We start from the raw sequence: 17,670 nt of genomic DNA, 5'->3' as shown, positions 1-17,670 counted from the left end.
AGGGCCCATTCATAAAAAATTTCAAGGGAAACCAATAAAAGGAAATCTGCATTGTTATCTTTAAGCCTGATTAGAAGTATTTATAATATCTATCCTGTATGTTATCAGTGGACTAAGTAGAACTATAACAAGTAATGAAATTGAAGTAGTAATTTAAAAAACTATTTCCCCACCAAAAAAAAAACCAAAAAACCCAACCTTCATCGTTCCACTAGTGAATGCCACCAAACATTTAAAGAATTAATACCAATCTCTCACAAATTATTCCAAAAAATAGAAGAGAAGGGAACACTTTCTAGACCATTCTGTGATACCACTGTTGTCCTAATACCAAAACCAGAAAAAGATATCACACACGAACGCGCGTGCGCACACACAGACACACACACACGCACAACTGCATAACAATACTTATGAATATAGACCAAAAAACCTCCTTAACAAAATACCAATAAACTGAATTGAATAAAATTTTAAAAGAATTATATATCATGACCAGGTGGACTTATCCCAGCAATACAAGAGTAGATTAAATTTGCAAATTAATCAATGTAATAAATTATATTATTACAAAACCCACATAATCATCTTAACCAATGCAGGAAAAAGCACTGGACAAAATTCAACACTTTCATGATAAAAATAGTAAAAAAAAAAATCTAGGAATAGAAGGGAACTTACTCATCCTGATAAAGGGTATGTATAAATGCCCCTTATACTTAATGGCAGAAGCCTAAGATCAGGAAGAATCTAGTACCAGGAAAAAGATGAGGATGTACACTCTTGCCACTTCTATTCAACACTGTACTGGAAGTCCTAACCAGAAAAATTATACACGAAAAAGAAATCAAAGGCTTTTGAATCACAAAATAAGTATTTGCAGATGACATGATCACGATAATAAAGAATCCACTGAAAAATTTATAACTCATAAACAATTTCAGCAAATTTGCAGAATACAAGATAAACATGTAAAAATCAACTGCATTTCTAAACACCAGCAATGAACAAACCAAAAATAAAATTCAGGAGATAATTCCATTTAAAGTAGCATCAAAAATAATTGGGAACAAATTTAATAAAAGAAGTGCAAGATTTGTACATTGATAATTACAAATACATTTAAAAGAAACTTCAAAACATCTAAATAAACAAGAAGATAGTCCACATTCATGGATCAGAAGGCAATATTGTTAAGATGGCAATACTTCCCAGTTGATCTACAGACTCAACAAAACGCCAGCTGCCTTTTTTGCAGATAATGACAAGCTGATATTAAAACTCATTAGGAAATTCCAGGAAAATAGGATAGCCAAAATAATTTTAAGAAAAAAAAAAGTTGGAAGATTCACACTTGTTAATTACAAAATTTACCACAAAACTATGGTAATCAAGACAGTGTAGTATTACCATAAGGATACAAATATGGATCAATGAAATAAGACTGAGATTCCAGAATTAAACCCTTAAATTTACAGTCAATTAATTTTTGACAAGGGTGCTAATACAATTCAATGGTGAAAATAATTGTCTTTTCAGTATGTGGTGCTGGGATATTCACATGCAATGAGAGAAGTTAGTTCTTTAACTTGGAGCCTATGAGAAAATTAACAACAACAAAAAAAATGGATAACAGACCTAAATTTAAGAGCGAAACTATAAAACACTTAAAAGAAAACATAGAAGTAAATCCTTGTGATTTTGGTTTAGGTAATGGCTTCTTAGATGCTATACAAGTACACAGAACAGTGCCTGGCATATAGTTGAGTCTTGTTTCTTAATAGTTATAAATCCAGTCAAATATTTGTCAAAAGTTTCTTTTTATTTATAATTATCAGAAATTTTAATATTATGTTCCTAGATGTGTTTCATTTTCCCAGTTAGGGTTCTCTGAACTTCTTGAACCTGAATTTTGTCAGTTCTGGAAAACCCTCAGCCACTATCATTTTAAATACTGTTTCTTTCATTCATTCTTCTCTTTCTAGTACTCCAGTTTCCCAATGTTTGCACCATTTATTACACTCCACATATCTCTTAAGTTTTCTTTTCTTTTTATTCTTTCTTCCCCCTGTGTTCCAGTTGTGTTTTTTATTGATCTGGCTCTTGATTTCACTAAACTTGTGTTCTGACATCTCTAGTCTGTGAACTCAAACTAATGAGTTCTTAACTTAAGCATTAGTAGAATATGCACTTCAATCTCTCTGATAGTTTGAAGGTCTATATAAAATTCTCCATTCTTCAAATTTCATCTTTTTAAATTCATATTTTCTTCATGTTTAATATGTCCATTATAGTTAGAGTTCTTATCTGCCAGTCCTAGCATATGAATTCTCTGTGTGTCTGCATCTATTGCCTATTTTTCCCTTGATTTTCTTGCCTTTTCATTTGTCTTTCAAGTTTTCATTTATATATCAGACATTGTATGTTAAAAAAAATACATAGGCTGAAGTTTTCCCCAGAGCAGATTTATCCTTTCTGCTGTTAGGCAGATAGTTTGAGGAGCTAAAAAAAAAAAAATACGGAACTGAACTGGATCAGGTGGCTCAGGTGTATTTTGCATTTTCTGTATGATTCAAAGCATCTCTGATTTAAATGTCTAAGGCTGAGCCCTGCAGAATGTTTGTTCCAGGCCTCTCCTCTAGAAGGACTATTTTGCACCAGCAATGAGATTTCACTCTGCTTTTCCAGCCCAACATTAATCTTAATTTTATAAATGTTATGATTTTTAACATTAATCCATTAAATCCTCACAACAACCTTGAAATCATTACTATTACAATTTCTGTTTAACCTGTGAGGAAACGCAGCAACAGTGATGAAAAAAGCATTCCCCAAGATTACTCATCCGTTAGTGACACAGCAGACACTTGAACAGAAGAAGTCTGGATCTAGGGACCATGCTCTTAACTATTATACATCTATTACTGCCTTTCAGAAATATCCTAAATGTTCAAAAAAGGTTAAATAAATAATGTAGCCTCCTATGGAATATTATGTATCATTAAAATTACTATGTAGATCTATATTCAGACAGAAATGACAGTCTATGTATGTTGTTCAGTAAAAAAGAGAGAGAGAACAAAACTGTATTACATGATTTAATTTTTGTAGAATAAAACAGTGTGGTATGTGCATTCATGTACATGTGTACATATGAAAAATATAAAACAATGTATATCTAAATAGTAATGGTGGTTATCAGGAGGCATATGGTTATGGGTGAATTTTTACTCTATTACCTGTATTTTGTTCTCCTTTTGTTTCTATTTAACCACAAGCATGTAATATTTATTGAATTTTTTCATTTGTAAAATAAAATTCATTTAGAAAATACTACAAAGAGTAAGCTGATGAATTAAAAACTAGCATTTTTCTTGAAAATATAAAATAAAAATTTTTTATTTTTATTGTGACTGATGAGTCACATTTTTCTCTTTAGAAATAATGATAATTACAAGCTAGGAACCATTTATAAATGTAACGTATGAAAAGAAAATCATAAATACTAAAATGACACAATGAGGAAATTGCACAAAGAAACTAAACTTGAGGTTAACGCACGTAAAGACACAAGTTATTAAAAATAAATAAAGGTTGATAATTAGAGTTGTCTTAGCAAAGAGGTCTTTCTCCCGCCAATCTGAGTTACAATTGCTGCACTGTGTTTACAGCTCTATGCTTTTGCTGTTTCTATATTCTCAAAAGTACCACTGAGAAAGATTGAGTCATTAAATCACACGTTCTACTGGATAAATGTTTTATTATTTTCATTTTCAAAATCCTCTTTCTTTTCAGAAAAGTTCTATTTTATAAGAGAATTTAATCACGGCTGTGTATATGACAGTATCTCAAGATTTTCTGACACCCTGATGGTCTTTAATCTATAATGCATAAAAAAGTTATCCTAAATCCTCAATCATCATTTCCAATTTTGCTTTAATCTCTACATTTTATCTTCCATATTTGAATGACAACTCTTTGTTAAAAATGTATAATATGAGATTGCCAAAAGGAGCTCCACATCTGAGTGATCTGGAATTCCTATGTCCAAAAAAATCTAATCTCTTCTTGCTGGTCATCATTTACCTTCCTGTAACAGACAAAATGAATGTTGTAGCTTTTCTTTTTTTCAATGAATGATTTGAGAAAGCTGAAAGGTTATGTTGGGAAAAATCAATCAAGCCTTGGAGAAAAAAATTATTTAATGCCTTTTATATATCTTTTGAGTATTTACTATGTGAAGTCTAATAGGTATATGTAGTAAATACAGTCTATAAGAAATAATAATGAACTACTTATTATGCACCCGTCTATTTGCCAGCTATTGTAGTCAGGCCTTTCTCAAAGCAAAAAAAGAGCAAACATGTATCATCAGCCCTGTCCGCAAAACAAAAAACTGAGTCAAAGAAGCTGATTGTCCAAAGTCCTAAGGAAGTTGAAAGTGGTAGTGCCAGGCTGCAGACCCAGAAAGTTGTTCTAATTCCTACGCTCTGTAATTATCAATTGCATGGTTTCCATACAGACAATATGTTTTACGTAAACTTACTAGGAAGATACAACTTGGTAAAAATCAAACAAAACACAATTGTTTGGAGAATCACAAATATAAAGATAGCCTTTCAAGTTTCTTTTATTTTGATAACTTCATTTTCTATTTAAAATCATTATAAGCAGAAGGAGAACTGCTCAAATATTTTTTAAGATGTTTATTCCCTCATCAATCATATTCCCAAATAATTTTGTAATCATTAGGGGTTGTAAATAATCTGCAAGTCTATGATTGGCTAGAAACTAAAATCTGTTCAAACATATTTAATTTAGCCAAAATAAATATTAAAAATCTGTTTCAATATTTTTGGAAGCTAAGTTTACACAATTTTCATTTAAAGATGTTTTTATTTGGTTTAAACCACAGCTGTGATTCTTTGCAAAGAGTTGCTCAAAAATATAATGCAAATAGTAAGACTAACAGAAAGGCTTTCCTTTGCAAAAGTCAGGTAGATGTTTTTAATCATCAATCTTTAGTTGAGACAGGTGCCAAAAAGGAAAGTGCAAACATTTCTTTGTCAAAGTTCTCTTCCCACCAGGCAATTCATTTACTTGTGTGTCACCTCCATTTTTGAAACCCAGAAACCATAAATAAATCACAGTAATTAAAATCTCTGTGAAGCATAAAGCTTTTGTCTGGGCTCTGAGAGTCTTTCCCAGGTAAATCTCTACCTAGCACCTAGCACAGTGCCTGGCACACAGTGAACACCGAATAAAAACATTTTTGAATAAATGGATGAATAATTGACTTTCACAAAATAGATATAAAATGCAACAACTCTAACAAAACAAGCTGAATTTTATCTAATGAAATAGCACAAACTACTCAAAATTGATATAACAAGATCTTCAATAATGTTCCATTACTAGTGATAAGATAGTGTCATTTAGGGTGCAAAATAAAAATTCTCTCTAAAATTTGTGAAATCAAAAGATATATATATATATATATATATATATATATATATATATATATAAAATGTTCTCAACTAATCATACTTCATTTGTACTTCCTCTTCACTGGACAACAAAGTAAAAAACTAGTTTGGAAGGAATTTTAACCAATACAATTAGTTTCAAGATGCTTTCATTTCCTCATCTTCTGACTTTCATTTTTTTAATTTTTAGTATCTATGTAATCCCTTCCAACAACAACAAAAAAATTCATTTTAAAGACAGTAATTTCTTTAATACAGATTTCAATTGAATCTGAGTTAAATATTATTCTTCCTCATAGCTCTAACATTTTTCCAGCCTGGTTCCATAATTTAGGTAGGTTATCAAAACAAAAGCACACTTGAATATTCTAGATCATTAGTTAAGTTTGATCAGAATTCTTAAATATTATTAAACAGATGGCTAAACTGTCACAAAACGGGTGTGGATTTATAAAACTAATTTTTCAGGTGTTCTGAAACATGGTAACTGGATGACCATGTTAATCACTTTTCATGTTCTCTATGGCACACAGATTTCCTTCGTGAATATAAAATAGAGCACAGCAAAAACTTATCTTGCCTCCTTCTCACCACAAGAGAAATGGAAACTTTGCAGGACTGTCGTTTAGTCTGAAAATGTCTCTTACTGAGACACAAATAAATTTTCCTTGATATAGTACAAGTGTTGGCTCTGAGCCACTCCTTTCAGATAGAAAAGTAGTCATTTAGATCCAGTCTTCAGCTGGAATCTGAATCTCAAAATTTCTTCCATTCCCCAATTCTTGGTATTTATTGGAATGTGTCTTCTCAGTTGAAAAATGATGAAATTAGGAAATGAAGTCTATTCCTGGCTGAAATCCACCAAAATTTGGTTCATGATCCCAAATGGATTCAGGAAGAAGTCTCTCATTTGAGTAGTCAATGTATTTTCCTAAATGCTTTATTGAATTAACTGAGTTTTGTACACATGCACTTAATCTGTGTGAACATCTGTTTATCTGACCTGATTGAAAGGATAGCAAAGAAGGAAAAGGCTAAGAGAAAGAAATGAATACCAGATTAATTCCTCCAAGCTGCAGATAGCAATAAAAAGAGGTGCAAAGAGCAGAGAATCTGCAGTGTCCAGAAGCAGAGGGATCTGCTTCCTGCCTGCCATTCAGAACCTCCAGGAAAACAGCAAGAGGGGACAGCCAGGCGAATGAGGAGTGGGGAGCCTGTGTACCTGAAAGACCAGCGAAGACTACAACCGTGGACCCCTCAACAGCAACATTCAGATGACATCACATCGCCTTCACACAGGGCTGGGCCTACAGGAAGGTGAGTGAGGCAGGAAATGTAGGACCAATTCAACATACATGAATTGAAGTTCTAGTCTCTGTCAATAAAATTCTAGGATCTGACTCTCAGATAATTTCTTATCCCAAGAGGATTAAATAAGAAGAAGATGGCTGAACTACAAGTTAAAGATAAATATCATCAGGGAATTATAAATCAACTCCTCAGTGGCTCAAGGAAGGGCAGATTACGCCTATGGAGAACTGTATTTAGGGATTACATCATTGGTGCTTTTCTCTACATAGTTCCAGTCCCCTCTTTCTCAGGGCATGCAGAACTGAACTCTGGTTCCTCTTTAGGTGATGGGCCCAAAGGACTATTTCTGGCCAGTGAGTTGCAAGCAGTGGTTATGTTTGTTACTTCCAGGCCAAAACATTTAATTGCTAATGTGAGAGTCTGCAAGGCTCTCTTTTTTCCCCTCTGGCATAGTGAGAAGCAGCTTTGAAATGGCAGTCTCTGCAGAGCTACAATTAAGAAGTCTTCTCTGCTGCCCCACAGAGTACATGTAGTATGAGCAGGTTTAAAGTCTCTAAGACTTTGGGGTTTCACTTTACTGCAGCATAACATAGCCCATCCTGACTGAAATGACACCTAATTAAAGCATTCAAATTCAGTTTATGAATGGGCTGCCAGATAAAATTTAGGACTCTCAGAGAAATCTGAATTTTAATAAACAATGAAAAAATAGTATACCTATGTACTGTGCAGTATTTGGGACATAGTTATTCTAAAAAATTATTCATTGTTTATCTGAAATTCAAATTTAATTGGACCTCCTATGTTGCTAAACTTGACAACCCTATCTATGAAATCTGTGGTGTCTGAGATGAACTTTAAATCTTTAACAATACTTTTGACATGTAGGAAAGATAAGCAAATGCTCAGGGAAAGGGTCAAAGGCCAAAAAGTAAGGAAGAATGTTCAAAGATCAGGAAGTCTGACTTTAACACCATGTGCCTGGAATGGCAGCTACCCTCACAGTTCGCTGTTTCCTAGGGCTTCATTCTCCATATTACTCTCATTATGCTACAGGCTTGCCCTAAGCACTGTCATCCACACCAGCCTTCCTCTCCTCTGGGCTGCAATGGGACAAGATAGGTAGGCGGGGCTATAGCTCACTGCTATAACATCCTCTCTGCTGAAAGCCATCTTGTCTTGCCTATATTTTTACAATAACCACCTAACCCTGACTTAGCTCTTGTCCCACTCCTACAAGGTGTTTCAACATAGTGGCCACAGTAATCAACAGAAGCCAGAAACCAGGTCATGTCGCGCTTCTGCTCAAAACGTGTCAATGGTTTCTGACTCAGGGTAGAGTTGAAGTCCTTATAATAACCTACGGGCCCTCACACCCTCTGTAAACTCCCTGACTTCATTTGCCTCATCTCCCCTCCCACCGGGCACTGGCCAGATGGGCTCCCTGATGCTCCTTACACGCACCAGGTGCACTTCCAGCATGGAACCTTTGCGCTTGCTCCTGTCTCCACCTGAACACACTTTCCCCTACTCTTTCACGCTGCCTCCTACCTTACTTCCTCAGGCCCCCGCTCAAATACTTCCTTTCCACTGAAGCCTTTCCCCACAGCTATGACACTGCAGCCTTCATCTCATCAAATATTTTTCTCCATACTTTTACCACCATATAATACACACTGTTTAATTATTCATTTATTTTCTGCCTGCTCCCCTAATAAAATGTAAAATCCACAAGGGTAAAGTCTGTGTCTGCTTTGTTCATTACTTCATCTCCAGTGCCCAAAATAGCAACTTGCACACAGAAGGTACTCAATATTTTAAAAAGAATGAATGCAAAGTATTGTGAAAACAAGGACAGCCTTGGATGGCTTGACGTCAGTAAGTATCTGAGTTTTGCTTTAGTAAGATTACCTTCACAACAGAGTGCAAGAGGAATTGGCACTCCCCAAATAAATAATTAAAAAACTAAACCATAAAATAACTGTAAGGAAATTCAATAAAGCTATAATTATTTTTCCAAAATATCTCTTTCAATAATATTTTAAAAACATCTAATACCAAATTTTTTAAAGGAAAAATACATGTTCCAACTCTCCTACAATGCCATAATCTTCCCACAAATCATCCATGCAGGAGAGGCAGGAGGTTCATTATGAGCTATTTCTATAATATCAAAAGGGCAGAAGTTGTGGGAATGGGAAGAATATATATGTGAGAGAGAGTAAGATAAGAATTTTATAATTAGCAATCAATTGGATAAGGAGAGAACTATAGAAAAATTTTCAAGATAACTGCAGTTTAAAACTCATGTGACTGGAATGCAAATAGCAATAAAATATTTTACTGTAAGTTTGAATTTTTAATCCTTACGGGTGACTCCTACTTTATTCTAATCACCCTTTAAATTCCATAATGTACTGCCTCTTAGCAGACCACATTTCAATCAACTTTGCTCATCCCTATCCCATGTCAATCTTTAGCAAACTGTTTGCATTATCTCAAGACTATAAGAGTAGCTTTAATTTAATGTGTATGTGTTTTGCAGGGGAAGTGGGGTGAAGGTAATTAGGTTTACTTATTTATTTTTAACGGAGGTACTGGGGATTGAACCCAGGACCTTGTGCATCCCAAGCACGCACCCTACCACTGATCTATACCCTCCTCCCAGGGGCAGTTTTATTGTAGACTAATTTTCACTAAGTAGGGAAGTTTTTCCACGAGATATGTTACTTTCATTTTTTAATAGTTTAATTTTAGATATTAGTTACTACAGTTTCATTTTAGCCATTATATTTTCTTATTTATACTATTAAAAAGTAATTCATGTGATAATTTATCATTAGAACAGATAAAATACTGTAGAAGTCTTAGAAGAAAATACAGAAGAAAAGCATCATGATGTTGAATATGGCAATAATTTCTTAGATACGACACCAAAATCACAATAAACAAAAGAAAAAACAGACACACTGGACTTCATCAAAATTAAAAACTTTTGTGTATCAAAGGATATTATCAACGGAGTGAAAAGACAACCCAAGAATGAAAGAAAATGTTTTCAAATCATTTATCTGATATGGGAATGATTATCTAGAATATATAAGAACTCCTTTAAGTCAATAACAACAACGAAAACCATTTGGTCAAAAAATAGGCAAAAAGACCTGAGTCGACATTTTTCCAAAACATGAATGAAACTTGGGATATTATGTTAAGTGAAATAAGCCAGTCATAAAAGAACAAACATTGTATTATTCCTCTTATATGAGATTCCTAGAGTAGCCAAATTCACCAAGACAGAAAGTAGAATGGTGGTTGCCAAGGGTGTGGGAAGATAGGGTGGGAGTTAGTGTTCAGTGGGGGAAGATGCAAATGTTCTAGAGATGGACAGCTGCACAACAATGTGAACTTAATTAATGCCATAAAACTGTACACTCAAAAATTATTAAAATGGTAAATTTTACATCATGCATATTTTGCCACAATTTATAAAAATCAGATAAATTGTTCCTGATTCACACTCTTTGCAGCCTCCAATTCAAATCCCTCATTAAAAAAATACAAAAATTAGAAACACTATACACCAAAGAAAAAGAACACAATGCACCACACTCCATGGCAATGCGCATTAGCCATCACCTTATGTGAGGAAGATGAGAATCAAGAGATTTGCCCACACTCATCTCTCTTCATTGAGAAAACTCTTCAAGTCCAAATAATATTACAATTATATAGCAATCTTTCCTCCTGATAAGTTCTCATCTTCTCAGTAATTTAACGTATGTTACAAGCCTTTAACACCCTTTCAAATGTCCTGTCCAACTTCTTACCTCCTACTTTATCATCAAAACCTCAGACATAAACTGGCTTATCTCCTGACCCATTTAGAATTTTCTCTACAATTAAATCTAATATTGTGCAATTATCTTTATTCTCAGAGGATGACTGATTCTTGTGCTATTCATTAATCCTTTCACCTATATCTATTTGTTTATTCATTTAGGAAATATTAAGAGTCTACTGTGAGTTATTTCATTTTCTGCCTTTTCCTTGACTCATTTCAAAATCTATTTATTTTCCTTTTTTTCAATTTCTTGATGTCTCCTGGCTCTGAATATGTTCAAGTCACATCCAGCCTCAAACAGTATCTTCCCTTGAATCCAAATCCAGTTCTCTGAATCTGCAATTCTTTCTTACCAAAACCCTACGTTTCACTTTCCTTTCTTAGACAATCTTCTTGAAAGAATATTTTATACTAGACTTTACTATTTCCTCTCATCCCACTGGAATATGGAAACTTCCCACACAGAAACTGCTCATCCAAAAGTCATCAATTATCACCATGTTGATAAATCGGATAGGCATTCTTCAGGATTTATATTATTGGAGCTGTAGACTGTACATGGTATGCTGGCCTTTACTTGAATCTTTTATAAATGTTTTACTTCCTTAGTTTGATGGCTGGCCCTGTCCTAGATGATGACATCTTACCTCCATGACCATTATTGATCAAGCTACTGTGTGACTTCTTCCCTGCCCACTCTTTACATTTTGCCACCTTCCAGGGTTCTGTACTTGGGGTACTATTCTCATTAGTCAATATGCTTGCCTTTGGGCCCTCTAATATATCCCAGGCCTTCCTCTCACTAAGTTTCAGGCATATATTCAAGTACCTGACGGACCCATACATCTGCATGTCCCACAAACACATCAATTCAACACACCTAAAATGTATTTATCATCTTTATCTTATAATCTCAATCTCAATTAATGATACCTGTCACTGAGACCAAAACCTGGGAGTTATCTGACTCTTTCTCTTTTACCCTCTATACATAATCGTTTTGACATTGTGTTGAAATTATGTTCTTAACACATATCAAATCCAAGTCCCTTTTTCATATTTACTAGCGTTGCCTTAATTGAATTAATCACTAGTGGAGCCTCCTACCTCCCTACTGCCACGCTTGCTTTCATTTCTATAAACCCATTTTCCTAATTACAGTAAGAGTGATCTATTGATCTGATTGAACTATGTCTTCCCCTACTTCAGTTAACAATGAATCCTTACCACTTCAACATTAGAAACAGGTAGAATGATTGATTTCAAATAATATTGTGAATTTATATACTCTCTTTGTGTATTAATTTAGCAATTCTTATTAAAGGACGTTAAAAATATTTGTGACCAACCTAAGTCCTGAGAGTTTGTCACAAAAATTCAAAGAGAAAAAAATACGTGTACTTTCAAATATATTCTTACCACTAATGCCTCAATAATGTTCTCAATAATTTAATGTATAATAATAAAAAAGAAACATATTGATGGAAGATCATGTTTCATCAAAAAATATAAAGAAGACTCCAACAATATGAAAGTCTTAAGAAAGTGAAGTAAAACAATGCTTCAAACTATTATACTCTGTGCTTCCACTCTGCACATGGAGAACAGAAAGAAATGAAAGCACTTGTTTTAGAGTGTAGTAGTTTGCTACAGCTGCTGTAACAAAATACAACAGACTAGGTGACTTTAACAACAGAAATTAATCTTGTTACAATTCTGGAGATCAAAGAGTTGACAAGGTTTGGTTTCTTCCATGACCTCTCTTCTTGACAAGGAGATGGTCACCTTGTTGTTGTGTCCTCACATGGTCATTTTTATCCTCAGTGTCTCTCTCTGGGTCCTAATCTCCTCTTCTTATAAGGACACCACTCAAATTGGATTAAGCCCCACCCTAATGACTCATTTTAACTTATTTTCTTCTTTAAAGTCCCTATCTTTAATATGTCACATTATGAGGTACTGAGGGTTAGGGCCTCAACACGTAAAATTTGGAGGGCTACAATTCAGCCCATAATATAAAGCAATGGAATTATAGTTGAAATGCTTTTATTATTTTGTATTGTAAATATTATAATCAAGTTTTAACATGAAAACATAAAAAAACAAGAACTATTTTTCAGGAAAAGTTGCTAAAGGATGAAGTAAAAATTAAGGAGGAAGATTTAATAAACTTATATTAGACTATGTAATAAAATCTGACCTATTCCCCTACATCCTGACAAAAAGAACAGTGAATAAACACCAGGAAAAAGTAACGTTATTCCATGAATATACACAGGGTTCAGGAAATGTGCTTTTAATTCTATAAGCTTACTGTGCAATCTCAATAATTATAATATATAACACATATTTTTAAAGAATCATTAAAGTAAAAGGAAATTTGGGAATTGCATAAACTAAGATGCTTTCAGCTGCAATCAACAAAGAATACTGACTAAAACTGATTTAAAACATCAGAAAATTCATCTTAAGTTTTATGAAAACCAGAGGATATAGAGGCTTGAATGCTGGCTCACTCAGCAGCTTACTTAGATCATTAAATGGCCAGATTCATTCAATTTTTCTGCTCTAAGATCCCTTGTGTTCATTTCCTCGACCATCAAACCATAGTTTGTCATCACATCCAGATATGATGTCTACAGAGAAGGAAAATTAAATTCTCATCTTGAGATTAGAAGGAAAATTAAGTTCCCACCTACCAATGTATCAGGGTTGGGGTCAGCATCACCTGAAACATATAGCTGGATACAGAAACTAGTGTCTACCTAAACAAAATCAGAATTATTTTATGAAGGAAGAAAGTGGGGAACAGAGGTAAACAACAATGTTCTTGTCTTATGTATTAACACACTAAAGGTGATATCCCGACAGACTAAAAACCTTGTCCAAGAATCTAGTGACAATGCCATGTCTTCCGGAATGTGCAGTACTGAATGAGAATATTGGTTAATCCTCTCAACTTTTGTAATATAATTATCCCAAGGAACACACTGAAGGCACGGCTCAACAAGAAATACTAATGAAGTAGTCAAGACACTCTCTGTCTTTCATCACAACCTACGTCTAAGCTTAGTGACGCAGTTCTACCGAACCACACAAATCAGCATGGATGCGTAGGTCTACTAGCTCTCCCTAGAAATTGGCCTTTCCAAAAAGAAATCAGGTGGTAGGTAGGAATTAAACTGAAAAACTGATTCACAGGGCCGGCAAAAATGCTTCCTGAAGCTCTTTATGTAATCGACATCAAATTCATTTAGCAGAGTTATGTTGGTGAAGGCAATGTGGAAAGTTCATTTCTTGAAATTGCATTTTATTAACTGTTAAAAAACCTTTTTAAAGACTTCACTGTAAAGTAAAAAGTACCCTAGATTTGGAGTAAAAACTCCGAGTTTAGAAATTGGTTTCGCAGCTTACCAACTTTGTAAACATGCAACTTATTCAGAGCCGTGCAGCCCTCAAATGGGAAGGTAGTCAAACAAAACAATAACAATAACAAAAATTCACCACCATCAGAAAAGGAGGTCACAAAACTGTAGTGAAGAAAAATAAGATAGTATAGCACAAAATACTTCTGCCTTTGATACAGAAGGATCCAAACTGCCAGCATGAAGCAAGTAATTTGGAGTTAAGGAACATATCCATCCTGCTTATTTTTAACAATAATTATATTATACAGTTAGTATCACTACCATTTCATAAAGGTGCAAGCATTTCAGCCCTTGTTCAGAAAAGGAAAAAAAATCATGAATAGTAAGGTTCTGAGACCAATGAACTAACAGATCAGATAATAACCACCCTGTGCATATTTTATCTTTGGGCTTAAATGTTTCATCCTTATAGAAAACAAACCAGAAGGAAATCTCACTTTTAAGACTAACTATGAAAAACAGAAATATACTAAAGGAACAATGATAATGAAGGAGTAAGAATTAAATCACATCATTCTAAAGAATTTCACCCACAGGTTCCAACAGTATTTGGTGCATACACTATTATAAGATTAAATAGTTCAATTCTAAGGTTGAACCAGAGCACTGGTAAAAATCAAGCTTTCTGCAGGAAATGATACAGTGCTTGACTTGTCTATAAACATTCAGAGGGCAATTAATTTTTAAAAAGTGAAAATCAATTGTCCTTAGAAAAAAGACCATTTATCATTTTTATCAATCTTAGATTTATTTTTCTCATTGGTTAAAATACATAAGAAGTAAATCTGACAAATAGTTCAAGAAAAGTCCCTTAAATCAGAGGACAAGAAGAAACTTACAATTAAAAAAAAAAATCCACATGATTGGATATCAGTTCCAATTCTATGAGAAAAAAGACTTAAAAGTCAACGTGATTTTTTTTTCCCCAGACCTACTGATGTATTTCGGTTAATTTATGCATGTAAGTCTCCATGTTGTTGAATGGGTGCTGTTAATTTCTAACAATACGAAACCTCTTTTATTACATATTAGGTCTGTTTATAAACTAGTTCGATATCATCACAAATTATTCCTTGGCATAAAGAAAACTAATAAATATGGTGTGTGCAATTTATTGTTAAACACTCTTTCCCAATTAAGTTTTGTTATTTCCTTTGATTTCAAGTCATGCAAACTGTTTATTATTTCTTATTTTATGTTTTGATGTGATTCGTTTTAACATGTATTTCATAATATTAAGTTACCACTCTAATGCCTAAAATAACTACTACCTGATTATGGTAGATCAATATTTTAATATATATTTAAATTCAATTTGCAAGAATTTCAGTTAGTAATTTTGCATTCTATATTTGTAGGTGAGTTTGCTATAAGGGTTACTCCATCAGATTTAAAACAAGAGTTTCATAAACTTACTTGATATCTTTTTATAAAATCTCTTCCAATGCTCTGAAATAAATTATATACTGTGAAAATTATCATTCTTTGAAGATTTAGAATACGTTATAAAACTAGACAGGTTCAAATCATTCTTGGTGTAATTTTTGGTAATTGTCAATGTCTTTCATAGTGTTTTGGATAATTCATGCCTTTTCAAAAACACCAATTTCTTCACAATTTTCTGATTTACTCACACACAGTTGCATACTTTTTGTTCTTCTAACATGTCAAGTACAATGCTTCAAAATAAATACTTGAAAAGACAGCCTTAGTGGACGGTTTTCAGGATTGACAATAATGGTCCTCAGGGTAAAGCAAGGAACTTGATGGATTTATTTCCAGGATTCCCATGGAAATGGGAGGCAAAATTCAAAGTTCAATTCATTTAAAATGCAACTGAGCTGTGATCTCAGGGGTGAAGACAGATGGCCTAATTAAAATTAAAAATAATAATAATAATCCCTTGTCCTTTTTATAAGAATAATTAACTCTGGTCATAAAATAAAGTGCTTCCCTACTTCTAAAATAATATTTTTTCACTTTTCCAATCATCCTTTTTCCAGTCTCTCTTTGCCGCTACAGGACATATCTGCAGATCTACACCACAGCAGATACGACCAATCCTAAGCCATACTGTAGAGTAGAAAGAGTTATATTTAATACTTTATCTCGGCCTTTGATTTCTGCCTCCTCCCTTAAATATACGCATCCACTCTTTCACGGTGGCCAAGGGCCCCTTACTAGGGTGCCTACCACCTCACCTTCCCCAAGCAGCCTCTCATTTTCTCAGTATTTTCATTCCAAGCAGTTCATTAGAACACCTTTTCTGCAGAGAAGCAATAGAGTACAACACTGAAAAGCACAGACTTGATGACATCACAGATATGGAATCAAACCATTCTCAATGGCTTTCCAGCTGTGTACACACGGGCGAGTTATTCAACTTCACCAGATCTCAGTTTCTTCATCTATTAAATGCAGATCATTGTGCCAATATCACAGTTCTGTCAAAATGCTTAATGATAATAATTCTGTGAAGCCATAGCCATGGGTGCTTTGCATCTCTTAAATCATTTAATCCCCACTACAATCCACTAAGGAAATGTCCTCTCTATTTTCAGACAAGAAACAGAGGTAAAAGGAGGAAAAGGACAGCACCCAAAAGCATGTAGGTGGTTAAACAGTAGAGCTGAGACTCCAAGCCAGGTAGTTTAGCTTTCAAATCCCTCTTCTTTGCATTCTGCATCAGCTGCCTCTCACACGTGCTTTAACAAAGTGATATGTGTGAGCACACAATATCCTGCCTGACTCGTGGGAAGCATTGCATATGTGGTACTTTCCAAGATCTTCAGTCTCTTTCTCAAAACCCTTAGGGCCAGATGTATTTCAGAATTCTGAATTTTTTTTTCGATTGCAGAAAAGCAATACAGTACCTTTAACACATGTTATATAACACCTCCAGCAGGGCCTGGGGAAGCACCCTATAATCAAGCACATTAATATTTCTGCAGCAATCAAAACATTCGCTCTAAGTGGGATAAATAAAGACTATAAATAGCCTCACCTCACTTCAGGACGACTTTTACTGAAAATCAGTAAAAAAAATTACTAAAAAAAGGTTCTTTTTCCAAAGATTTCTGTCCCCCACCCCCAGGATTTGAGAATCGGGGACAAGAGATTTTGGGCTATTTTGTGCCAGGCACTGTGCTGGGGGCTAGGGACACAAGATGTCTAACTGCAGAGCAGGAGGGACAGAATAAATAAATACATTATCATTCCGACTTTCTATCCCAAAACACATTGTTCTTGGCTTCTTACATCTTTCAGAACCCTCACTGATGGAGCAATTAGCGACCTGATCACTAATTTATGGTAGTGTCTGTGGCTGAAAAGAGCCCAACAAGGTTATCCCTCCCAGGAAACACATTTACATGTCAACAGAGACATTGAAAAACCACAATGCATCAACTGAAAGGAGTGACTCCACTACCAGAAGTTTTCTGGCATCATAACAATGTAACATGATGCAGAGATTTTGGTGCCCTCAGCTCAAATATTCCCCACAAACAGACTGCTCATACAGAGACCTCAAGCTTGAATTCGACAAATCCTTTGTGAGAAGCAAGCAGGAGCTTCTATAACCATGATCATTTCTAAAACA

At 34.3% G+C, this 17,670-nt stretch overlaps 1 protein-coding gene and 1 non-coding gene across 8 annotated transcripts in view; both read right to left on the bottom strand.

Annotated features, from left to right (window-relative positions):
* The window catches only part of KCNC2 (potassium voltage-gated channel subfamily C member 2), a 174,855-nt gene that overhangs the window by 133,546 nt on the left and 23,639 nt on the right, over positions 1-17,670 (bottom strand). The gene's annotated exons all lie outside the window — the stretch shown is intronic.
* TRNAP-GGG (transfer RNA proline (anticodon GGG)) lies at positions 9,387-9,459 on the bottom strand. Its single transcript has one exon. It is a non-coding gene; the product is annotated as a tRNA-Pro (tRNA).

This window comes from Vicugna pacos, chromosome 12 (assembly GCF_048564905.1).
Source record: "Vicugna pacos chromosome 12, VicPac4, whole genome shotgun sequence".
NCBI lineage: Eukaryota > Metazoa > Chordata > Mammalia > Artiodactyla > Camelidae > Vicugna > Vicugna pacos.
This window is presented reverse-complemented; position numbering and strand designations above follow the sequence as displayed.